A 26,156-nucleotide genomic window follows, 5' to 3' on the forward strand; every position below is an offset into this window, starting at 1 on the left:
ATAGTCCACACTTTTTTTGGTACTAAGCCTTCAAAATCCAATGTGTATTCCACACTTGTGGTATTGGGCGTCCCTTGTGGCTCAGCTGGTAAAGAATCCGCCTGCAATGCGGGAGACCTGGATTTGATCCCTGTGTTGGGAAGATCCCCTGGAGAAGGGAAAGGCTCTGGAGAATTCCATGGACTGTATAGTCCATAGGGTTGCAAAGAGTCGGACACGACTGAGCGACTTTCACTTTCACTTCACAGTTTGGGTAAGTCACATGTAAGGTCCTTACTCGCCGTATTGGTTAGTGGGTACTATAGCGAACAGCACAGGACAATAGAGTTTGAGTCCGGATAGGAGACAGAGTTGTGCCTGGTGACTCAGAAGCAGTTCTACAGTAGCAGTTAAATACTTGATTTTGGCCAACCTTCGTTGTGTTACTGCCTGCCAGAGTTTTGGGATAAACCATCACTGTAAAAATTTATGGGTGCTCAAGGGGAAAATCAAGCTTTCTGTGGTATAATGCAACACTATAAATTAAAAGGAATGCTTTTTAAAAAAATTATGATGTTATGTCATGCTTTGATGCCATGCAGTGTGACAGGTTGTAACTTTTGCAGGATTTCCTTAATGAAAAGCAGCAGGTGAGTATGAGGACCTGGAGTCCGGGCCACATTGCAGCTGGCCACGGCAGCATGCCACTGCTCAGAGGCTGGCACAGCAGACGCCAATGGAGTCTTTGGTCCTGTCTGGTGTGGCTTTTTGCATGGTCCATTTGGATTTTAGGTTTATTCTAAGAATCTCCCAGGGACTAATGGGAAATGAAGAGAGGTCTTTGCAACAAATCCACTCTACAGGATTATATGATATTGGAACTGGAGTCCCCATTGGTCCAGATGGCATGATTGGCAAATCAGTTTCATCTCAAATGGCAAACTAAAGAACTGGGACTTGACAAGCTGACCCTACTGAGTGATATGGAATATTCAGCAGCTTCTGTTTGTGTATTAATAGATTGAAGAGGCAGCGGGTAGGTGCCTGGCATTCCCCCACCTTAGCTTCAGTCCTCAGGGCTTAAAATGATTTATTTTCAAGAGCCTGCAAATGTGTGACAGCCTAAGAATGATACTGATTCTAAAATGTTCCCCATCCTTTCCGCATTCTTTGCCTGCTAAAGAAGACTCTGGTTTCCCTAGATTCTCTCTTTTTCCCTTTTCTTCAAAGAGAGTCATCTCACTTGGGTCTTTGCGGAGGAGAATAAAAAGGAAAAAAGGAGCAAGATAGAAATAGGTGTTTGTTGAACTGAGCAAGACGATGGTTTCAGAGTGGTTTGAGGTGAGAATCTGGGCTGTGTGAGGCGGTGGGGAGATAGAATATTAAAGGGTTATTTCTTGCAGTCAAATATAAAGCATTGGCATAATACTGAAGTCAGTTTGGCTTGCATGCAGCATGTTCCTTTAGCTGTGACATAGATCAGGGACAACACAGGATGAGTCCTGGGTCCCAACTTCAGGAGCATTACCCACGGAGGTCACCTTGGGTCACACTTCAAAACTTCAAACTCTCATCAACCACTAGGAAGACTCACCCCCACACAAGTTTGGGTCTCATGTCATCCTCGGGAAAATTCTCGTAGAGTCAAAACTACCCCTGAAAATCCCCAAACGATTTACATTAAAGGGGGCTTCCCAGGTGGCTCAGTGGTAAAGAATCCACCTGCCAATGCAGGAGATGAGGCTTTGATCCCTGGGTCGGGAAGATCCCTGGAGAAGAAAATAGTAACCCACTCTCTCTGGGGAAATCCCATGGACAGAGGAGCCTGGCAGGCTACATATAACATAGTCCATCGGGTTGCAAGAGTCGGACATGACTTAGCGACCAAAGAGTAACAACAACAATTACATAAAAATGCAGCGTCTTTCAGTACAGGTCCAAGCCAACCCGGTTTTCCTCCAGGGTCAGTACAGCTTGCAGCTTCTCTGGTGGAACTCCAGATGAAAGAGCTGGCTTGCATTTACAGACACAAAATCTACACTCAGCAAGGTGAGATCCTCGCCTGTGGGAGGGGTGTGGTGATGAACGACATGTGGGGTGGGGGGAGCTCAGATTCACGCCTCGTTCTCACACCTGTTCTGGGCACAGGCTCACGGAGGAAACTCACCTGTGTGCGAAGCTTTCTTCTTTTCTGCTTCTGTCTCTCTCGGCCCAGTGCATACTGTAGATTTGGCAGGAGCTGAATGCGTGTAGGACGTGGCTCCTTGGTATGATGTCTTCATGAGCACCCAGGGTGGCCTCGTAGAACCAAGACCTGGGAGGGGGAGGGCCAGGAAGTCCCCACTGCAGGCTGCCCACTGCCCATCCTGGTAGCATGGAGAGCATCCAGGATGATTTTGGTGCGCATGTGCACACTCAGTCACATCCAAGTCGTTATGACCCCATGGACTGTAGCCCGCCAGGCTCCTCTGTCCATGGAATTCTCCAGGCAAGAATACTGGAGTGGGGTGCCATTTCCTACTTCAGGGGATCGTCCCAACACAGGGATCGAACCCATGTCTCCTTCACTGCAGGCTGATTCTTTACCGTTTGAGCCCCCGGGGAAGCCCGTATGATTTTGGTGATTGGGGAGAAAAGTAAGCTAGAGTTTAAATGTGTTCTTCCAGGGCTGATTCCTCACTTCTAAGTGAATACAAGCCCTGGGATGCAGACAGCAGGACAGATGCTGAAGCATCAGGTGTGTGTGGGGCCTTTCTCTGGAAGCCAGCTAATAATTTCTCATTAGCAAGAACAAGTGAGGAAGACTGCGGTTCCACCGGAAACCTATTGACTATGATAACTGAGGTCCGTCCTCCCTGCTCAGAGTGAGGCCCGAGACCACACCGGCGCCTTCCTGCCCCAGCCCAAGTAGGTGACCTTCTGGACACTGCATAAACTCTGCGTGGCCGTGGCGAGAAGCGGGGTCTGTCTGCCCCGAGAACACGGGCCGCGGCGGGGGAGGGGTGCTCCTCACTGCTGCAGCCGTGGAGATGACAGCCCCGCTGCTTCCTCGCCAAATGTGATGTGACGCTGGGAGGAGCCTGGCAAATGCTTCCTACATTCTACCTTTTTCTGTCCTCTCATTTCACTCCAGGCTTTTTCTTTCACTTTTTGAGCTCCTTTCTATCTTGCTTCTTCCTCCCGAGCTGCCTTTGTGCAGCTGACAAAGGAGGCTCGTGCTTCCGATGGGAAGAGAGGGTTATCTGCTGCCTTCAGCGCCGATGCTTGCTCTGTGAGTTCCCCGACACGGGGGGCTGTTGGAAGCATGTGACAAGCATCTTCCCACCGTCGGAGGCTCCCACCTCACGGCTCTTCATCCTCTATGTCACAGGGCCAGCCGGGGGGCCCCACGTGACAAGCAGCAGGAGTGCTTATTCGAGGGTGGGGAGAGCTGGAGGAAAAAAAAAAAAAAAAAGCCCACTTGACCATGACCTTGGTTGTCCGAGAGGGCAGAAAATTCTTTTTCTTTGTAGACACCCTGACTTCTTTAGATTTCAATAGTTCATATACTGGTTAGGCTGCAGCATGTCTAGACTTCTCTTGCAAATTCTGTCAAGGGTCTAAGTTTTCGTGCTCTTGGATTTAGGAAATTGTACACAGTGGTGACATTAAAACTACTGAACTGTAGGCACCAGCCAACCATGAGAGAAGCCCCGTCAATCAGAAGAGGCGCTGGAAGGGAACAGTGGCACTGCCTTGCCAGGGTGTTCATGTGGAGCTAGTAACTGTGTGTCATTGAATCGCTCCGCTGTCTTAGCTAGGGACTTGTAGACTCTGTCCTACGTGCTTTTAATGTATGTCAAATTTATGCAAAGCAAAGGAGAAAAAGAGAAAAGCAATCTAAATAAAGACACTCTTCAGTTTCAGCTCCATTCAGTCACTCATTCGTGTCTGACTCTTTGTGACCCCATGGACTGCAGCACGCCAGGCTTCCCTGTCCATCACCAACTCCTGGGGTTTACCCAAACTCATGTCGATCGAGTCAGTGATGCCATCCAGCCATCTCATCCTCTGTCGTCGCCTTCTCCTACTCTCAATCTTTCCAGCCTGAGGGTCTTTTCCAATGAGTCAACTCTTCGCATGAGGTGGCCAAAGTATTGGAAGTTCAGCTTCAGCATCAGTCCTTCCAGTGAAAATTTAGAACTGATTTCCTTTAGGTTGGACTGGTTGGCTCTCCCTGCAGTCCAAGGGACTCTCAAGAGTCTTCTCCAACACCATAGTTCAAAAGCATCAATTCTTTGGTGCTTAGATTTCTTTATGGTCCAACTCTCACATCCATACATTACTACTGGAAAAATCATAGCTTTGGCTAGATGGACCTTTGTTGGCAAGGTAATGTCTCTACTTTTTAATATGCTGTCTAGGTTTGTCATAGCTTTTCTTCCAAGGAGCAAATGTCTTTTAATTTCATGGCTGCAGTCACCATTAGCAGTGATTTTGAAGCCAAAGAGAAGTCTGACACTGTTTCCACTGTTTCCCCGTCTATTTGCCATGAAGTAATAGAACCAGATGTCATGATCTTGGTTTTTTGAATGTTGAGTTTTAAGCCAACTTTTTCACTGCTCTCTTTTATTTTCATCAAGAGGTTCTTTAGTTCCTCTTTCTGCCATAAGAGTGGTGTCATCTGCATATCTGAGATTATTGATATTTCCTCAGTTTACTTAATGCTTAAGGTCCCACACATCTTCTCTGGTGGCTCAGATGGTAAAGCGTCTGCCTACAATGCGGGAGACCTGGGTTCAATCCCTGGGTCAGGAAGATCTCCTGGAGAAGGAAATGGAAACCCACTCCATTATTCTTGCCTGGAAAATCCCATGGATGGAGGAACCTGGTTAGGCTACAGTCCATGGGGTCACAAAGAGTCGGGCATGACTGAGCAACTTCACTTGCTCACTCATAAGGTCCCACACAGTGTGAGATGGGAAAGGAGAATTTGCTTTTCCTTTGGTTGATCCCAGTTCCTTCATTTCACTCAGAGAGTGGGCAGCTCACCCTGTTTTCTGTGGTTCTAGCATTTAAAGAGGCATACTGGTCATATAATCTGGCCTTTACGTGTAAGTGAGCTCTAGAATGGACCAGAAAATCAACCATCTGTTTCAGTTCTTTAGGAAAAGGGTCTGCCCTGGGCTTGCTGGGATATGGTGTATAGGTATAGATGGTATGTAGGTGTAGATGTGACACTCTTTTAAAGATAATTTGGTCACTTGTAATTTGCACTTTCTGCGCTGCCTCTAGAACCCAGCTCTTGTGCAAGTTGTCGCGACTGTGTTTGCATCTTGTACTTGGCTAAGTAAGCATGACTCAACCCTAGGGAGGAGTGTGAATCTGCCTTCTAGCTTCCCTGGGCTAGCCCTTACACTACACTAAGCCCTTCCCTTACACTAGCCACCAGTCTAGGAAACAAAAGTCAGCACGAGACCATTCAAACGGGTCCTCTTCTTAAGGTCACTTGTTATTTCCTGGGGCTTCTAGACTAAATAATCCTCACATTTCATTATCCTACATCTTCCCATGATAATAAGCGAAGATAGCCTCACATTTCTGATGGTTCTGATTGTGCCCCTGGAGTAGAAATAATATGGATTGTGTGTCTCACATCTGGATCATTCACTTCACACCTCCCAAAGGAATCTCTTAGTCACTTAACATCTGGGTTTCCCACTTGCAAACAAACCCAAAATTATACCTGGGATTAAGTTAGTCTTTCATCCAGATACATTTTCTCACAAATCTGGAAGGAGAAGACTGATGTTAGATTTATTTGCAGAACAAGAGCTACTATAGAGGTGGGTATTCCATCTTTTTTTTTTTTTTATGTTTTGGGCTTGAATATTTTGGACAAATCTGATTTTAAACCTACTACCCCATCTAAAATTTTGATCGCTAAGTAGATTTCAAATAGAATGTATTTGATAACGAAATTGTGTGTTTGATCTGTTGGCTGAACAATACTGGGCTTTTCAGAATTAAAGCATCCATTTATGATTTACCTACTTTAAATCATAAGAAATTGAATAGCATTCCCTTCTCTGATTCCCAAGTGGATTTCATAGATAAAAAGTGGTAGTAAATACAAAAAGACAGGAGGAAGATTTAGTTTCTCTGTACTAAGCGCTGTACTAGTGTCCAGTATTCAATAAGGCTTGTTGATTCGATTTGAATTGAGAAGAGAAATGAATAGTTGGCATTTCTTATATTGATGACCACCTCAAAGACCAAAATGAAATTCCTGGTGAAGCCAAGTAAAGGTCAAACTTTAAAAGACAATTGCATATGTATTTCAAAGGGAGACCAGAAATGTTCCAAATATGATACCAGGAAGACACATCTCTGATATGGAAACTGTCACCTAATCTTCTTAATAATGGCAAATACTTAAATATGTACCAGAATAAGATGTGATTCCAGCTGGAGTTTTGGTATTTCTTAGAAAACTGAAGCTATCTGAACTAATAGTTTGTTTCTGTTTGTGAAAAAACTGTAGAATAGTTACAGTGACTTATTCAAAGAATAACTTTGAAATCTACATATGTATTGGTTTTCCTTAGAAATGGCTTCCCTGGTGGCTCAGACGGTAAAGCGTCTGCCTGCAATGTGGGAGACCTGGGTTCGATTCCTGGGTCGGGAAGATCCCCTGGAAAAGGAAATGGCAATCCACTCCAGCACTCTTGTCTGGAAAATCCCATGGACGGAGGAGCCTGATAGGCTACAGTCCATGGGGTTGCAAAGAGTCGGACACGACTAAGCGACTTCACTTCCTTAGAAATAAGTGATAGCTCAGAACCTTTCTTTAAACACACACACAAATAAACTCGAGACTCTGGTTCCTGATGAGTGCGATCTTCTAGTCAGTTCTGTTTCCGCTCGGGTGGTGAATCACAGAAATGTGCTTGCACGTGTTGATCCAGGGGTGGTTCTTGTATTGGGTAATGTTGATTCTAAAGAGGGCTGTAAGCACCAGCCTTGATCTTTCTCTGAAATTCCTTCCTGCCTTTAATTTCCAGAGAAAGGAAGCCGTGGTCGGGTTTGTCCACCATGGAGTGGATACTGGAGCTCCCGGAGGCCCCTGAATCCTTTCTCGCTCAGTCCTCCTCTGATCCAGCTTGAGGTGCTCACACACCCTTACATCTGTCTCTTCTGCTCATGCGTTTCTCTTCTTGGACTGTGTTTCTGCCCTCTCTCTTTCTGGCTAAATCCTAGTTGAAGTTCAAGATGCAGCTTAGGCAGCCAGCAACAAGGTGCTGCCCTTTGGGTATTCTCTTTGCCCTCTGGAAATATTTTGGTGGCAACATGTTGGTAATTATCATTCTACCAGTGCACTGCCCCGCCTAATCTGTGTTCTTTTGAAGGGTGGAGGTTTGTCTTTTATCTCATTATCCCTGACATCTGCAGAGTCTAGAACATGGTGAGGCTCGATTGGACAGTTTAGTCAGTATAATAATTATCTTTCAAATCCTTCCATTTTTTTCATTGGGGAAAAGTGTCTGGAGGTAGGCGTATCAACATACTGCCAGATTATTGGGCCGGGCATGTTTTTCTAACTGTAGTGTTTTACTCCATTGTTTGGTTTATTGTCCATAATAATACTTAATTTTGTTTGTATATCAAATAGCATTTTGAAGGGCATATGGTGTGTTTTTTTTTGTTGTTGTTGTTCCTGTTAAAGAGATGCATCCCATATTTTAAATATAAGAAAATAATTGGAAATATTCCTTTTAATCTTATTAGCAGCTAACATTTGTTGAGCACAGCCTATGACCCAGATAATGTTGCCAGAATAGGTTCCTGGTACCGAGTGCCAAAAGGTGACTATTTACATCTGGCTTGGGTGCATTTGATTGGCTGGAGAAGGTCACATGACTGCATCCTAGCTGCAAGAATGTGAATAAATAGATTTTAGTCTATAGTTGTAGATAGTCATTACTTTTCATCAAGACTCATTAGCAGGAATTCACCCACGTCTACGAAAGAGGCTTTGTATTTGGGACAGGCTAGGAAGCATGGCAAAGGCTTCCCTGCTGGCTTAGCAGTAAAGAATCTGCTTGCAATGCAGGTGACCTGGGTTCAATCCCTGGGTTAGGAAGACCCCCTGGAGGAGGGCATGGCAACCCACTCCAGTGTTCTTTGAGAATACTGCCTGGAGAATCCCATGGACAGAGAAGCCTGGTAGGCTACAGCCCATGGGGTCACAAAAAGTCAGACATGACAGCGAAGAAACAACAGCGACTCAGTGTGGTAGCTGCCTTGATAACAGACCCTGTCTAGGCCGCCTCCCCTTTCCTGTCTCATGTCCCCCATTCCGCTGCTGGTGTTTCCTGGGATCACACTCAAAAAAAATAAAAAAAAATAAACAAAACCTACTGCCACATACTTATCCATGAACTGATCATGACCAGGGGGATGGACAACTCTGATTGTATCTATCAAGGTTTTATGCCCACCTCTAACCCAGGCCTGGTGGAGACCCCCATTAAAACACATGGACCACAGATGGCAGAGGTCTTGTTTCCCAAAGGAAATCTTGGGGGTAATTATCAACATAAGAAAGAGTAGATTCTGAGCGGGACTAAAGAAGAATAATATGTGTTGGTCAGGAAGATAGATGACTCCATTGGGAACAAAACTATCATCTTGCTTGAAGATACAAGCAAGAAAAGGAGAGAACAGAGATCAGAACTAGCTTTGGTATAAATTTAGATCTCCTACAAATTCCTTAAAGCAGTTTTGGGGGAAAACCAGGGGACAGGTGGGAAATTCCAGAAAAAATGAGGGAAAAGAAATGGCCAGAATGTTAGGAGGAGAACTTGTAGCATTTAGAGTCACAGAGGCCAGAGCAGGGAAGAGCTGCAAAAAAGGACTAGAGTCAAATGCCACTGAGAGAACCAGAGGGGAAAAACGAGGCAGAGGTGAAGAGTGGGAAGCAGGCTGGGACGCTGGCTTAACTGAACGGCCGCAGGTCTGAATCGAGTGCAACTGTGTTCAGCTTTTGTGTATTTGCAGAAGGCAGTGGCAACCTACTCCAGTACTCTTGCCTAGAAAATCCCATGGACGGAGAAGCCTGGTAGGCTGCAGTCCATGGGGTCGCTAAGAGTCAGACACGACTGAGTGACTTCACTTTCACTTTTCACTTTCATGCATTGGAGAAGGAAATGGCAACCCACTCCAGTGTTCTTGCCTGGAGAATCCCAGGGACGGGGGAGCCTGGTGGGCTGTCATCTATGGGGTCACACAGAGTCGGACACGACTGAAGCGACTTAGCAGCAGCAGCAGCAGACGCTCTGAATAATCGAGACCTAAGTTTCAGTTTTTGCCAGCCACTGTTGTCTGAAACGGGAATTGCTAAGAATGATACAATTCTTAATACAGGAAGAGCTGTGAACTTGCAAGAAATTATCGAAATGTGCTTAACTCTTGATCCTCGAAACCAAAAAATTTTTAAAATGCTTAAACTGTTTCATCGTAATTTTACTTCTTCTCAAACAAAGTGTTTTGAGATCATTTTTATGGAAGATGCCATGTAAAAATAAATTAGTTGGAAATGGCAGAGGCTTTAAAAGGTTATAATAGATTGATCAAGTGGGTCACCTTCTTAGATGTTTGGCATGATGCCCTAAAAAGGTAAGCAACAGACAGAAGCTGGCATCAGGCAGGAAGCCTTTTAGCCGAGAGAAGTAACCGTGTCATATAGAATGAGAATAGTGAGCTTTCAGCTTTCAAGACTGACCTTTGTCCTCGGGCTCAAAATATATTCTGGTGGAAAACACTGTAAGAACTTTCAGGTTTATGAGAGTGGAGAATAGTGTGCAGGTGTGTGTGAATGTGAGTGTGTGTATGATAATGTAGACATATTAATAAAAGCACATTACGCCCATAGGATCATATCCACTTAATATTTCAGGAAGGATGGAAAAGGAGGCAAAGATCAGAACTTTTGCTCTTGGGTAGTTGGTCTGGGACTAGGAAACCCTGCTGGTTGTCAAATATATTGATGCGCCCTTCACACACCTGGTGAAATCTTTGGACGCCAGTGCATGCGTGTCTTCCCAGCATGAACCCTTTTAAAAAAGTATTGACTTAAAAACTACAATATTAATTTGGGCTCAGTGCCGAGATCTGGATGGTGTGGAATAGTGCAAACCACTCCTGATCCCTGACGATGTAGGCCAGGGTTTTGGAAGCACCTGGAGTCAGAGGTGCTGGAACTCTTTGCTAAAAAATGCAAAATATTTGGTCTTGCCTCAGACTAAGTGCATCAGGTTTGCCTTTTTCTTCTTCTTCAGATTGTTGAGTTCATTTAAATTTTATTTATTTTTGCATAGATGAAAAATCTTCCTGAGTATAAACTCAAAAGATTTAAAAGGTGCACAGATAAAGACTTGGCTTCCCAGGTTGCAGTAGCGGTAGAGAGCCCGCCTGCCGATGCAGGAGGCTCAAGAGATGCGGGTTTGATCCCTGGGTCGGGAAGATCCCCGGAGGAGGGCGTGGAAACCCACTCCAGCATTCTTGCCTGGAGAATCCCCATGGACAGAGGAGCCTGGTGGACTACAGTCTATGGGGTCACAAAGAGTCAGACATGACTGAAGCAGCTTAGCATGCATGCAGGATGCATGTATGGGCAAAGGCTTGGTCCATACCTGATTTTTCAGGATCCTTGTTCTCCTCCAAGATATAAACCATCTCCTTCTGGAGACATCTGATGCTTGTGCCTGTATGTCAGACATTCTGTCTTCTGTATGAAGAACTGTACATACATACATGTACATACATAAATGCATCTGTTTATATGCACACATATTAAAAACAGGAAGGATAGCAAACTACATACGTGGTTCTGATTTTTAAACTTAATCTTGGGATAATTCCACGTACACACATTCAGAGCTGTCTTGCTACTTTTTAGCCATTGACTTGATCCTTCATAATCGATCAGTTTCCTCCTGATGGATATTTAGCTTGTCTCTAATATTCGCCTCTGATAGATGATGTCATAATGAATATCCCTGTTCTTTTTATACATTAGGAGAACATAACCATATCAGTTGGTCTTTTCAGTTTCAAGCCACAGAAAATGAACTCTGGCTTATTGAAACAGAAAAGGAATTAATTGGAGGATCTGCAGAGGGCCAGAGAAGCCAGGAAAAGGGCCAGAATCATTCTGGGTGGGGGGGAACTGGTATCGTGAAGACATTCTGGGCCCAATGCTGCTGCCTCCGCCAAGCGTCCCCTCTCACCAGAAATGGGAATTTCTGGAAACCAGTTTATGCAGCCTCTGGAAGACAGTCACTGCTGCTCCTCCCTTTGCTGGAATAGACTATCCACAGGCCCTGCTTCTTTGTGTCACAAACTTCCAAGACTCACTTGATTGTTGGAGCCTATGTTATGTATCCTTATTCTCAAGGAGTCCAGGAAAGTGAGATTATAGCATCTGCTGTGGGAGTTTTGTAAGAGGGTCAAGTATCTCTACAAAATGGGTTGTGTTGACTAGCCCAGAGCAGACACTTCACCAAGAGCTTGGGTCCAGGGAGTGTGTTTGGAAGGTGATTTCAGGAAGCACAAGTGAAAGCGTAGGGAAAATGAGACAAAGAAGGGAGGAAAGTCAGTAAGAGAAGTACCAACCAGTTGCTTACCACCGTGGGCACCTGGGATCCCACTGGGGATGCTCTGAGGAGCTGTGTGGGGCCAGCTTCAGAAATGACCCACCACGTGGTGGAAAAGCTAGGGTGTGATTCCTTCAACTGCCTTTCTTCTTCGGTTGAGGGTTTTCCCAGTAGGGCCCTTAAACTCCCAGCTGGGTAAACTCTCCATGTACCAGAGAAAGCTCCCAGGGAGAGAAAGAGTCTTGAATGCTTGAAGGAGGAAGCTGCCATTGTGAGCAGGGAATGTCCGCCTTGGCTCCCATCACCAAGAGTACGGGGTTAGGGATCAACAGTGAGTTTATATGCTCACCAAAAACAAGAGGATGGGAAGACTTCAAACGAAGAAGTTTACCTTTGTAAACAAAAGAGTAAACACAGGTGCGGGTAACTTGGTTGCTGAGCAAACACCCTCTTGATGTTGTTTTTCAGTCGCTAAGTCACGTCAGACTCTCTGTGGCCGCATGGACTGCAGCAAGCCAGGCTTCCCCGTCCTCCGCTATCTCCTGGAGTCTGCTAAAATTCATGTCCATTGAGTTGGTGATGCCATCTAACTATCTCATCCTCTGCCACCCTCTTCTCCTTTTGCCTTCAGTCTTTCCCAGCATCAGGGTCTTTTCCAATGAGTCTTGATATATCTGGTCCCTGCTGAAGGGCATGTAAGACCTGATAGCGGTAAGGTCAATATTGTGAGAAACTTCTAATTTGTTTACTATTGATAGATGCCAGCTACTATGAGGACATCAGACACAATGTTTATTTTATTATTGTCAGCTTGTGGGAACATATTTCTATATGCCAATTTTTTTTTTTTTTTATTCCTGAGCAGTACTGATGAGTACACACGAAACTGTGACTGCACCATTAGGTTTGATGAATCCATATAATTGCTGCACAAATATTTTGAATTTAATTGTGTGTAATGTAGTTAACACTCTGTTATCAGTGCCAATAAGGGGAGCAGCGGCGTGGATAATTCGAAACAGTGGAAAACCCAAAATCATTTAAGTGTGACTTTGGAGGTCCATTTTTGACTCAGAGCTGCAGATTCACCTTTCTAATTACATTTTGCTTTAGGCTAGTAGGGAGATTTGTTTTCATTTGATAATACATGGACTGATGGGAGAGGAAACTTGTTGAAGCGTGTTCTGGGTGTTGGTAGAAGCTGGTATGAGAAGTTTTCAACAGATAGCTACTTTTAGGTGATTCAGAGTTCATGGCTCAAATCTCATTAAAGGGAGTCAGATTATTTCTCTTCATTATTCGTGTGTGTGGAGTACCAGGCACCGTATTAACTCTTTTACGCAGATGATCTCATTCTTTCCTCAGGCCATCTGCCATTAGGGGATGTGGTGTGCTGCAGAAGGAGGAAACTTCTAGAATCAAACTGTGGAGTTTTCACATCTTAGTTTCTGCCAAGTTATGGGTTATGTGAAGTGGGTTCGAGTTACTAAATGTTTCCTCCTCTGTCAGTAATATCAGTGCTTAACCCATAGCTTTGTTGATGGCCCGTGGTGACAAGATGAGAAGGTCTGTATGAATATGGTGACTGGCTTCTTACTATTATACTCAGTCCATTTTACAGAGAGAGTTGGTTTCAAAGCCAGCCTTCAGGTCTTGTTCTGCTTACTCCCCAGCCTGAGCTCTCAATGAAGCCGCTAGAACAATGTCCCTCCAATTTTTAAGTGCACGCGGATCGCCCGGAAACCTTCCTGAATGCAGATTCTGGCTTGGTCTGGGAAGGACCTGAGATTTTGCATGTCTCACCAGCTCCCCGGAGATGCTTATGCTGCCAATTTGGGGACCATACACTGAGTATCAAGTATAGTTTGGTGCAAACATTTTAATTCCAACTTGATTTTCTCCTTTGCATCCATAAGCAGGTTCAGCGAAGAAGTAATGCTTTCTATCTGCTCCTCTTTGCCATGTGTGGTCCAGCCCAGGTCCGGGACTTCCACACATCTTCCCAATCCCTCAGGTCCCTTGGTTTTGTCCCTGGTCCACTTTTCGGGTGTAACTGTACCCGTGGTCGTATGCTGTGAAGCGGCAGTGAACACGGACTCTGGGGTCCCTCAGGCTTGGGTTTAAGTTGAAGCTCTGCTGCTTACTAATTGTCTTGACGTTGGACATAACAACTGCTCCAAACTTCAATTTCCTCTTCTGTGATATAGGCATGATGATAGAACTCACCAAATAGGGCCAGGGTGAGACTCAAGATGCTCAGTGTAAAAAGTTTTAGCTCAGTGGTTGGCTCTGAGCAAGTGCTCGGTGAGCGACACCAAGTTGTAGGTCGTGTGAAGGTGCGCACTGTATATGTTTTGTTATTTGCCTGTGAATCCAGCCCAAACACGGCTGACTCTTCTTTGCCACGAGCTCACTTCCCAGCCTTTCTTTTAGCTAACAATGCTCATATCATCTAGTTCTGGCCAATGAAATGTGAGATGTAGTCTTCTAGAACTTATGGGGGAAAAAAACAAAACAAAACTGGGATCTGGGAAGGAAAACCATTTGAGGAAAAGACTTCCGACCTTTCTGCGTTTTATATTTCCAGTGTCCTGTCTTGGCATGCGTTTGTGATGGCTGGGGTTGTGGCAGCCCTTTTGTTACCACGGCGTTGCAAGTCCTGCATTGAGACTGCACAGAAACCCACTTTCTCCTTCTGTCTAATCCCCCTGCTCTCTTCTTCCCTCCAGGATGTTGATCCTAAGAAGACTTCCTGATAAAATTCCTGCAAGCTAATCTGTCTCAGAGTCAGCTTCCCTGAGAACCCAATTTATGTGAATGTATTTCTAAATATATAGATACAGATGACATGGGTTTTGGCTACTCACAAGGACTTCTATGCTGATACAATATAGGTAACATTTATCTTTTTATTTGTGTGTTTGTTCTTGGTATCTGAATTCCCTTCTAATGTTGGAAGAAATTTTTCTACCATATAAATCTTGGTTAGAATCAGATTCTTTAAAAATTTTTTATTTTAAAATATTTATTTATTTATTTTTTGGTTGCACTGGGCCTTCATTGGGGGGCATAGACTTTCTCTAGTTGTGGCGAGTGGGGGCTGCTGTTCATTGCGGGGCATGGGCTTCTCATTGTGGTGGCTTAGCTTCTTGCGGAGTGCGAGAAAAGGGCTCTAGGCACACAGGCTTCAGTAGTTGCAGCACGTGGACTCAGTAGCTGTATTGCACAGGCTTGGTTGCCCTGCGGCCTGTGGGATCTTCCCAGACCAGGGATCGAACCCGTGTCCCCTGCATTGGCAAGTGGATTCGTATCTGCTGTACCACCAGGGAAGTCTCAGAATCAGATTCTTTAATTCAAAACTGAATATGCCAAATGTTCACTTTCTCAGACTCTCTTGCAGCTAGGATGTCCTGAACTGCTCTGTGGGAAAACTCCTTCTGAACTTTGCCTTGGTAGCCAGTGATGGTGATGAAATAGTGGCAGAGGGATTTTTTTCTGATGATGCTGCATCTGTATTCATATTTCTGGTACAGCAGTGCCAGAGAGCAGTTCATGGGAACGACCTCTCACCAGGGCTCAGAATCAGCAGGGTCAGTGTGGGTAGGAGAATAAGCTATTGTCTCCAGCATGTGTGGCCACAACCCATCCTAACCAGATGATAACAAAAGCTATGATGTGCTTTTTCTGTAATTCCAAATGAAAAACCACCTTTTGTACTGCCGTTCCTCCAACTCTTGTTATCTAGGTTTCCTGAATGTTTCTGTGAGCCTCCCGATAACCTTTTTCATATAAATCAACCAGAATCAGTCTTTCTTATCTGTATCACAGAACCATGGCTGGGGCATACCACATAAAAATATTTAATTTGTATCCATGGACATTTAAGGTCTTGATGTACTGTTGGTATCATTACTGATAGCAACATAACTGTTGTGTAAAGATTTATAGTTCACAGAATACTTATGCATGCACTATTTCATCTGTTCCTCAAATAGCACTGTGGGGTTAATATATTTACTTTAACTCATATTTTACAGGTTAGCATCTAAGAGGTGGAATGACCTACCTAAGTTAACTAGTAAATAGCAGAGCTGGACTGAACCTAAGCCTTCTATTTAATGCTTTTAAGGTTTGAAATCATTTGGTAGCAGACACTGTGCTGAGCAAAAATCTCAACCTCTGATCATGTTGGATAATGGAGATATTTTAAGGAAAAAAATTCAAGTCATAAAAGAAAAACATATTTTTCTTAATTTAAATAATATAGAAGAGTAGAAGAAGAAAAGGCAACTAGAGTAAACAAACACAGTTTCTTTTGTATTCTTCTAGAAAATTTCTAAATATACTTAAGCCTATTGAGGTATATTCTTATTTTACACAAATCAGAGCAGATTACACATAATGTTCTGCAACTTGCTTTTTGTTGCATTCAGTGAAAAATCTTAGACATCTTGTCGATATCATTGTATATGGCTTTGCTTAATTCTAACTGGCACTCATTATTATATGCTTATATCTTAATCTGAATGGTCAGTCTTCTATTGATGTATGTTGTCTTAGCTCGGGTTTCCTAGAAGCAGTGCCTGTGCTAGGCATTTGCTAGATGATTTATCAGTGGAGTGGTGCCCAGGCAGCCCCTCCAGAGGAGACTCAGATTTGAGCCATGAGTGACGGGCTCTTACTGCTCTTTATGTGTGGGGATGCCAGTTCATTAAAGGGACCTGGGTGGATACCCAGCATCAGATACATATATTATGTGTTTGCAAGTTTTCTCTTTTCTGTATTAATACTGCTGTGATGAATGTTCTCCTATTCACGTCTCCATGTGGTGTAAGAAATTTTTAGATGTGAAAATTGTAAACCAAGGCATGTGGTAGAGAATGCTAGATGCCTGCACAATGTCCATGGTTCCCTTTTTCTTACTGACAGAACGAGGGCTTATTGGCTGTGTCCACATTCCGAGTTCTCAAAGACAACTGTGTTTGTCATGTGGTGTTGGGGGGGCTCTCCTTCTTACAGGGCCACAGTCCTATTGGATAGAGCCGCACCTTTGTGACGTCATTTAACCTTAATTACCTCCTAAGGACCCTATTTTCAAATGCAGTTATATTACGGGTTAGGACTTGAGCGCAATCCAAGCCGTTGCACGGGCTGCGGTCTCTGTCCCAACTCCCCAGCTCTGCTGTTGTGGTGTGTGAACAGTCATAGACGTCGTGCAGGCGATGGATGTGGCCATATTCCAATGCAAACTACTTATAAAACGGGCAGCAGGCTGCTTGGCCCTGGGGCTGTAGTTGGCCCACCCCTGGGTCATGCCATTCTAGAAATGAAACACGTGCTAATAGATGGGGTTGCTCTGAAGACTGAGGAGATCATGACGTCGGCAAAGGCAGCTGGCAGAGACCTTGGCATATGGTAGCCATTCAGCATATATCTGCTTTGTTGAATGCGCGAGTTGACACATGTCTGGTACGAAACTGGCTACCTGTTGTCTAACCGGTACTTCCGGGTTCCGCTCCCATTATTCTCATGCCCCTGGTGTTGGTCTCATGACCCCTTATCTTACGGTGAGATTGCATCTGATGTGTGCATTCTGATCTGAAGTCAGTGTTAAATTAGTGCTCAATGCAAAATCATTGTGTTACTAAATCATCTGTAATGTGGCTGTAGCCAATGACACCCCCATCAACAGTGTATCTGCAGAGAGTGTCTAACTGCCAGAATTTGACCACTTACTCATCTGTGTCCCAATGTTTAGGATAGAATGAAAGAGAAGGCAGTCCATTCGTCACAGAACCTGGGGGAAAAGTTAAGGACTTCCCTTCGGTTCTGAAACTTTTTCTGCAACTATTAATAGATGAGGAGTTCTGTTCAGGGCGATGGGACCTAGAGCATTTGGATGGGTTGATAAGATGGTGATTGATTTTGATGTGACAGCAGGGACTGCAGAGGGATGTTACTACTATGAGTCTCGTTAATACAAAAATATTAAGCCCACTCACGCTCCCTGCGTGTCTCTGATGGGAAAGATACAACATACAGGAAAACAAGATTCTTTACTAGAAATATTGCTTTGCATGCTTCTCTTTCATTGTTCTCTGTTGCCGGGAGAAGTCAGAAAAGAAGCAAGGCAGTGAATGGAGGGAATCATGGGGAAAGGTGGCATATTTGGGGTCTGCAAATGGATATTGAAAATGCAAAATAGCCTACCGATTTGTGATTGTGTTAGGGCAGGTGCCCCAGCTGGTGGTATCAGTAATGGAATTTTGAACTTTTCAATGGATATGATGCAGTGCACACAGGAATAAGGCATGTGGTCACCTCAGTGAGTGCGTGCGCGCGTGCTAAATCACTCAGGCATGTCTGACTCTTTGCTACCCTATGGACTGTAGCCCACCAGGCTCCTCTGTCCACGGGGATTCTCCAGGTATGAATACTGGAGTGGGTTGCCATGTCCACCTCCAGGGGATCTTCCCGACCCAGGGATCAAACCCGCATCCCTTATGTCCCTGCATTGGCAGGCGGCTTCTTTACCACGAGTGCCACCTGGGAAGCCCTGTGATCACCTGATAGTACAACCCAACAGCCTCCCCCTCCAGTCCTTAAAAAATATTCCTCATCACCTGCATCTCCTGCCCTGTGATAGAGGGCTTAAAATTTGCTGCAAAGGTAGTCTTTCCTTCATAAAAGGGGAGGTCTCTTGGTGAAACAGAAGGAACATGAACTTTTGCTTCTGCTAAGAGCTTAAGGTTTTTTGAGCACTGTATTAGTTATCTGTGGCTGTGTAACATAGTACTCCAAAGCTTAGTGGCTTAAAACAACAATAGACTTGCATTATCTCAGTTTCTATGGGTTAAGAATTCAGAAGTGGCTTAACTGGTGGATCTGGCTTGAGGTCTCTCCTGAGACTGCAGTCCAAATGTCAGCTGGGACTGTGGACTGAAGGTTTGCATCCAGGGGACCTCACTTATAAGAAGGCCACGGCCCTCGAGCTGTTGTTGTTGGTGGGAGGCCTCGCTTCTCTTTAATGGGCCCTCCCAGGGGTCTGCTTGAGCATCTTCACAACATAATGGATGGCTTCTCCGGAGTGAGTCGAGACCAAGACATAAGCTACAAAGTCCTTTATGACCCAGGCTCAGAAATCATACAGTCATTTCCATAATACTCTATATATAGCTCCGCGCTTTTGAACGTGAGAGAGGCACACACAAGGCTGTGACTATCAGGAGGTTAGTCATCTTGGAGGCTGATTGCCGTAAGAGCTTGCATCAGACACTGCCTCTATGAACTTCATTTCCTTTGCTCTTCAGTGGAAGAGTGGCAATACAAGGTGGGATCTACTACTGTGAGGAGTGGAAACATTAGTTCCACTGATTCGTCTCAGGTCACACAGCTAGTGAGTTGTGGAGCGGGGCTTGTCATTTACACAGCAGAAATCAGAGCCTGTACATTAACACTGCCTCCCATACCTTCCTTGGAGAGACCTGAGTTCAAATCCGAGCTCTGTCCCTTGCTTGCACTTGGTCTTAGTTGTGAGACCTGGTTTTGTTTGTGCAGACCAAACACAGGAACAGTTTGGAAAGCGCGAAAGCCATTCTCGGCATTTTGAGATTTTCACAAGCTTTTTGTTTCTTAAATTTTCTAAACTGAGGTACATATTTAAGAGGTAGTAAGATAGAAATTTTACATAGTGCATGTATAAGATATGTTTTTAAACTTATGTGCGTATTTTAATGTATATTTGGAAAAAAATTTATCAATTGTAATTGACAAGTCACTTAATTGAACCTCAGTTTTGATACCCATAAAATAAGCATAAGAATGCGCACCTCTTAGAGTTGCATGGATCAAAAAAGATAATACATATCAAAGGCCAAACAACTTAAAGTTCATAACAGGAACTCGATGGTATTTATTACTATTAACCTGTGATAAATGTAAAGTGTTCTGGGAAATATTCAGGGTTAAGAACTGAAACCATAATCATGTGCACCTATTTCTGCACTTTCTATATTTTAAGGAAGAATCTCTTAGTGATTTGAGTTCCATTTAAGATTATGACCCAGTGGTAGAGGAAGCTAAGAAGGAAATGAGATTTTCTTCGTAGTTATGTTAATAGCATCAGGGAGAATTAACTTTCACAGTCACAGTCTTGATAGGGTAAGATATTTAAAAAAGCAGATGTTTTTAAAGAAACCTGGTTGACTTTATTTGGCATACAAATGTGCCTTGAAAAATTTTCCTTCCCACCCCATGAGGGGTTGCCTAATTGCCTCAGATGCAGATGTTCTGGCTGTGGGTTCCTTTGGGTATGAATTCACACCACTCTGGTTTACCTTCATTGGAGGGACTTACTCTTCCACAATTTAATTTCCAAGCTCTAATGCAAAGCAGGCTTATTTGCTTTGACAGGCAACTACAGGATAAACAGAAAGGGGCAAATTTATACAGTCAGCTAGGCCTCTGCCAGGGTCTATACAGTCAGCTAGGCCTCTGCCAGGGTCTATACAGTCAGCTAGCTCTCTGCCATGATGAGAAACATGACTTAACCAGGAAACAAAATGAAAAAAAGAAAAGATCTGAGACACCATGAGATTCACCCCAAAGAACTTATTTTCAATGAACCCTAGAAAACAGAACCAGGAAAGGCTCTTGGAAGACCAGAAGAAATAAATATTGATAGATATCATCATAATTTATGTCCGTCTTTTGCAAAATAATTTGATGTGCTTTAGAAAAGCCATTGAAGCATTTTTTTTAAAAAAGGGTATGATTGCTGGAGACATTCAAGTAACTTTGGAATAAATGGTCAGACTTCAGAATGTCAAGCCAGTGGTTTGATTTGCTCCAAATTTGAGATTTTTTATCTTATGCTATAATCTTAGTGATGAAACAATTGAAGATATAAGAGGATAATGTGGTTTTAAATGTAGCATTTTTCCTTTTATATAATGTCAAAGGCAACGCATGTTTTTTAAAAATATAAGAACTAAAAATAAAAGAAAAATAGAGGAGGAAGTTATCCTTTATCACTACTGACACTGTTAATAGTTTGACGATAAGTTCTGGTGTCCCCATGTCATAGCCCATTCTGAAACAACACTTTCCTTTTGTGGAGTTGTTGTTGTTCAGGTTCAGTCGCTCACTTGTGTCTGACTCTTTGTGACCCCGTTGCCTGCATAACGCCAGGCTTCCCTGTCCTTCACCATATCCTGGAACTTGCTCAAACTCAAGTCCATCGAGTCGGTGATGCCATCCAACCATCTCATCCTCTGTTGTCCCCTTCTCCTCCTGCCTTCAATCTTCCCAGAATCAGAGTCTTTTCCAGTGAGTTGACTCTTCACATCAGGTGGCCAAAGTATTGGATCTTCAGCTTCAGCATCAGTCCTTCCAATGAACATTCAGAGTTGATGTCCTTTAGGATTGACTGGTTTGATCTCCTTGCAGTCCAAGGGACTCTCAAGAGTCTTCTCCAACACCACAGTTCAAAAGCATCAATTCTTCAGCGCTCAGCTTTCTTTATAGTCCAACTCTCACATCCATACATAAATATGGGAAAAACCATAGCTTTGACTAGATAGACCTTTGTCAGCAAAGAATGTCTCTGCTTTTCAATATGCTGTCTAGGTTGGTCATAGCTTTTCTTCCAAGGAGCAAGCGTCTTTTAATTTCATGGCTGCAGTCACCACCTGCAGTGATTTTGGAGCCTAAGAAAATAAAGGCTGTCACTGTTTCCATTGTTTACTCATCTATTTTCCATGAAGTGATGGGACTGGATGCCGTGATCTTAGTTTTCTGAATGTTGAGTTTTAAGCCAACCTTTTCACTCTCCTCTTTTACCTCCATCAAGAAGCTCTTCAATACCTCTTTGCTGCCATTAGGGTGATGTCATCTGCATATCTGAGGTTATTGCTATTTCTCCTGGCAATCTTGATTCCAGCTTGTGCTTCATCCAGCCCGGCATTTTGCATGATGTACTCTGCTTATAAGTTAAATAAGCAAGGTGACAATATACAGCCTTGACGTACTCCTTTCCCAATTTGGAACCAGTCCATTGTTCCTTGTCCAGTTCTAACTGTTGCTTCTTGACTTGCATACAGATTTCTCAGGAGGCAAGTAAGGTGGTCTGGTATGCCCATCTCTTGAAGAATTTTCCACAGTTTTTTGTGGTCCACACAGCTAAAGGCTTTGGTGTAGTCAATAAAGCAGAAGTAGATGTTTTTCTGGAACTCTTGCTTTTTTTATGATCCAACAAATGTTGACGATTTGATCTCTGGTTCCTTTGCCTTTTCTAAATACAATTTGACCATCTAGGAGTTCTTGGTTCACATACTGTTGAAGGCTGGATTGGAGAATTTTGAGCATTACTTTGCTAGCATGTGAAATGAGTGTACTTGTGTGATAGTTTGAATGTTCTTTGGCATTGCTCTTTGGGATTGGAGTAAAAACTGACCTTTTGTAGTCCTGTGGCCACTGCTGAGTTTTCCAAATTTGCTGGCATATTGAGTGCAGTACTTTAACAGCATCATCTTTTAGGATTTGAAATGGCTCAGCTGTAATTCCATCATCTCCACTAGCTTTGTTCGCACTAATGCTTCCCAAGACCCACTTGACTTCACACTCTAAGATGTCTGGCTCTAGGTGAGTAATCACACCATTGTGGTTATCTGCATTATAAAGATCTTTTTTGTGTAGTATTTCTGTGTATTCTTGCCACCTCCTCTGAATCTCATCTGCTTCTGTTAGGTCCGTTCCATTTCTGTCCTTTATTGCACAGGAAATGTTGCCTTGGAACCTCTAGTTTTCTTGAAGAGACCTCTTGTCTTTCCCATTCTATTGTTTTCATCTATTTCTTCGTATTGTTAACTTAGGAAAGCTTTCTAAGCCTTTTTTGTGGAGTTTCTTTCCCCCAAATCTGATCCCATTTGGGGAACTGGGTGTTTCATCACAGTCTAAGATGAAACAGATATGGGAGATTGACAATGTTCAAGACGCCCTTGGACGAGGTGATACATTGCTCGCACTTTAGAGAGAAATCCTTCGTCTGGTGTGTTTCCTCGACGTCAGGGTGGAGGCCAGAGTCTGTGTGAGAGACCCTGACTGCGTGGTAGGAAGCTGCTCAGCCCTCTTATTGTTCAATAAATACTTGTTCAAGGAATAAATGAAGCATTGACCGCTACTCACTCTTTCAGGGGCCAGATTGTTAACTCTTAAGTTTGCATTCACAACAAGAGACTACAAAAATTACTGGACAAACAGTTCAAAAGTTAGGTTTATGATACGATGAATGACTCCACCTCTTATTTCCATTCCGTTTCCTTTTCCTTTTGGTGGCCTCTTATATTTTTAGAACTAGGGTTCCTCAACTTCTGAACTGAAAGACGGCTTTACCTTGCTCTGCCCTTTTTATCTTAGGACCTAACCTTTTTTTTTTTTTTTATAGAAAACTTCACTAATGCATTGTGATGTGTTAACAAGTGCTCATTGGTGTTTATTTATTTATTGTTGCTTTTTGCTTCCATAGAATCCTTTTGTGACAATGTCTTAGCTTAGAGATATGTCACAGGTAAGGTTGCTATTTGGGATCAGGTGGTCATTTCTACTTTGATTCCATATAGTCCACACCCTACTTCCCTCATCCAGAGGATGCCTTCTGCACCCAGTGGAGATAACTAGGATAGGTGTAAGTTACAGCAGGCTTTCATGCCAAGATCTCATTGGTCTAAAAATCCACTGGAAGGACTGATCCTGTCAAATGCCTGGAAGGGAGAGTACTGAAAATATTGGTGAACAGAACCAACCGCTCCGCTCGTCGTTTCTGGTGCGGTGGTGGGCCGAAACGGGAGAAGAGTGCTAAAATATTGGTGAACAGAACCAACCGCTCCGCTCGTCGTTTCTGGTGCGGTGGTGGGCCGAAACGGGAGAAGAGTGCTAGTGTCTTAGGGAGTTTTGAATCCTAATAGTTGACCTCGGCATGGGACGGGAAGGGGGTTCATTCAGAGGAAGATTTTTGAAGGTCTGCTTTCCTCTTCTTTTTAAGCAGCTACCTACCAAGCTTCCCTGGTGGCTCAGAGGTTAAAGCATCTGCCTCTAATGCAGGAGACCTGGGTTCGATTCCTGGGTGGGGAAGATCCCCTGGAGAAGGAAATGGTAACCCACTCCAGTATTCTTGCCTGGAGAATCCCATGGACGGAGAAGCCTGGTGGGCTACAGTCCACAGGGTCGCAAAGAGTCGGACACGACTGAGCGACTTCACCTTCACCTTCACCTTCACCTACCAAGCACGTGAATTAAACAGGGCATCTACTTCTTAAGTTCTCTCAGCAGAAAAAAAATCGATTCTTCACAAGTGATTTCCGTTTTAGTCAGCATCCCATTGCCAGCATTTTGTTGAGCAACTGGGAGGATTTTTAGATTTTTGAGACAAGGATTCAGAGAATGGAAGCTCTGGGGTAAGCCCACATTTCAGCGGGCTTCATCTTTTGAGAAGTGTTGATCACCACGTAGGAAAAGTTGGACCCCCATGTTCATTTAAAGAAAGTAAAAGAATAAGAGAAAAGGAGCTGCTTTTGTTTTGGGTTTAAGAGTCTTTCTTAATAAGGAATAATGAGCAGCAACACACGGTTATTCAGTGAACCAATTAAATGAAGTTAGTAGAGCCAGGGAAACAAAGGAACACTCCTTCCGCTCTCCCATTTATACTATGGACTCAGCAGTCACAATATGAGACAGGGTAGTAACAGTGCAGCCTGTACAGACCATTAACATTAATTTTTCATTTTTTTGGTCAAGCTAAAACATTTACAATGCCCCTCTCCCCCCAAAGACAGCACCAGTATATTATTTCTTTTTTTCTTTCCAATCATATCCTTGCGATAAAATTCACTTTTTGCACCTTTTCTATTACTGGTTTATGTTCAAGACTGTGTCTTTGAAACAATTTTAGCCAATCTCCTCCTGGGACTTTTCCATTGCTTCAGCCTAGTTATGCTCCCATAAGGATGGGCCGTCCCAGTGCAGTGAAGAATGCCGACTTCAGAGAATGGTCTTAGGTCAAGAATTATTATTGCTTGAGGCCTCCAAGATCTAGTTATGGGTTTCTGCAAACCCTGTGGGCTCTTATGATAATGCTTTTTCTCTACTATTATTGTTATAAGGCATTAAATCAGTCAGATTCATGAGCAACAAGAGGTCACTGTCTGATTGAAATTCATAAGGTCAAAAAGGAAACTAAAAATCAATTTATAAGATATGAAGATTTAGGTTCAAACTATATCCATGAGCAATAAAATTTCACATCCATAAATGTAAGAAAATCAGTTATTAAACTTGAGGGGGGAAAGAAGACTTATTAAGTTTTACACACACATAAGGCAGCTAACACATAATTTTATCAGACATTACTGAAATCCTGTGTGTAATATAAGCGATGATGGGCTAAAATGCTAAATGGTTTAGCACTAAATTATTAAGTGATGTATCCCTAAGGTATTAAACAGATAGAAAATGCAGAGCAGGTGTCTCTCGTAGCAAGACTCGATCACCAGTTTAAGTGCATATTGATAACAAATGCGCTTCAGAGGGAAAATAGTATTAGTAATATTTTTGCTGCGTGAAAGCCTGGTGTCAGGATGACTAAAAGCTTCTACCTGACAAAGAAATGTTCATTTCTTTTTTTTTTTTTTGAGAGAAAAATTAATCATGATAAATGTTAGGTCCCTATGGAGCAAAAGGGGAATTCTGGAGGGATTTGAATATTCTCTTCCTTTCCATCACCTCTGTATGTAAAACAATAAAATGAATGGAAAAGATCTGTCTGCATTATGCAGGAAAAGTTGAAATTATAAACACAGTGTGGCAAAATAAAAATATAATTTTGCTAGTATGAATATAAAGAAGATGTTATGAAAGCGAACATTTGGGTAATAAGTCCAGTCTCTTAGAATCAGAGCACCAGTTATAGCCTAACTCTGGTTTGATCTCCATTTTGTCCTTCTAATAAAAGGAAAACAGAACTTTCCAATGGCTTGTTTGGTCATCAGAGGCTCTGGTTGAAAACTGAAGTGAAAACGCCTGTTTGTGACTTGGATAGCAGTTTTCTTTTGTCTCTTTAGACACATTATAAACCCAAATATAGCCTTTGATCGGTTTATGGAAGCAAGATGTTAATTGAGCCTCCCTGGCCCCTGAGAATTATGTAAGATTGGCTTAAACCTCACTCCATATGCTAGAAGTTCAGAGCTGTCTCCCCAAATTTTACAAATTCCCAGGAGGCTTATATTTTTAAATCTGTCTTCCTTGGATCGGAGTGCTGTGTTTGCCATGTGACTTCGGTGTAGGAATCATTTCATCTGCCCACCTTGCTTTGACTCATCTTGGCCCGCCCCTTTTTGAAATTACATACACTTGTATACCCTTCACTCAGAGAAATCATGTAGAAATGCAAATTCATTGCATAAGGTATAAAAAGTACACTTAACCCTCATTTTACAGCTAGGAAACAGGGCTTAAAAAGGTTCAGGAAGCTGCTCAGGGTTATGT

General features: G+C 43.3%; 1 protein-coding gene across 2 annotated transcripts in view; it reads left to right on the forward strand.

Annotated features, from left to right (window-relative positions):
• Nucleotides 1–1,822: 1,822 nt before the first annotated feature.
• TSHZ2 (teashirt zinc finger homeobox 2) overlaps nucleotides 1,823–26,156 on the forward strand; it is an 885,630-nt gene continuing 861,296 nt past the window's right edge. Inside the window, exons 1-3 of one of the 2 annotated variants that reach the window (XM_055545340.1) lie at nucleotides 1,823–2,028; nucleotides 2,646–2,886; nucleotides 14,345–14,509. The gene's annotated coding sequence lies outside the window, so the exon portion shown is untranslated. Of the gene's footprint in view, nucleotides 2,029–2,120; nucleotides 2,247–2,645; nucleotides 2,887–14,344; nucleotides 14,510–26,156 lie in introns of those variants that run through there. The other variant, XR_008701771.1, reaches the window with a different exon arrangement.

This window comes from Bubalus kerabau, chromosome 13 (assembly GCF_029407905.1).
Source record: "Bubalus kerabau isolate K-KA32 ecotype Philippines breed swamp buffalo chromosome 13, PCC_UOA_SB_1v2, whole genome shotgun sequence".
Lineage (NCBI taxonomy): Eukaryota > Metazoa > Chordata > Mammalia > Artiodactyla > Bovidae > Bubalus > Bubalus kerabau.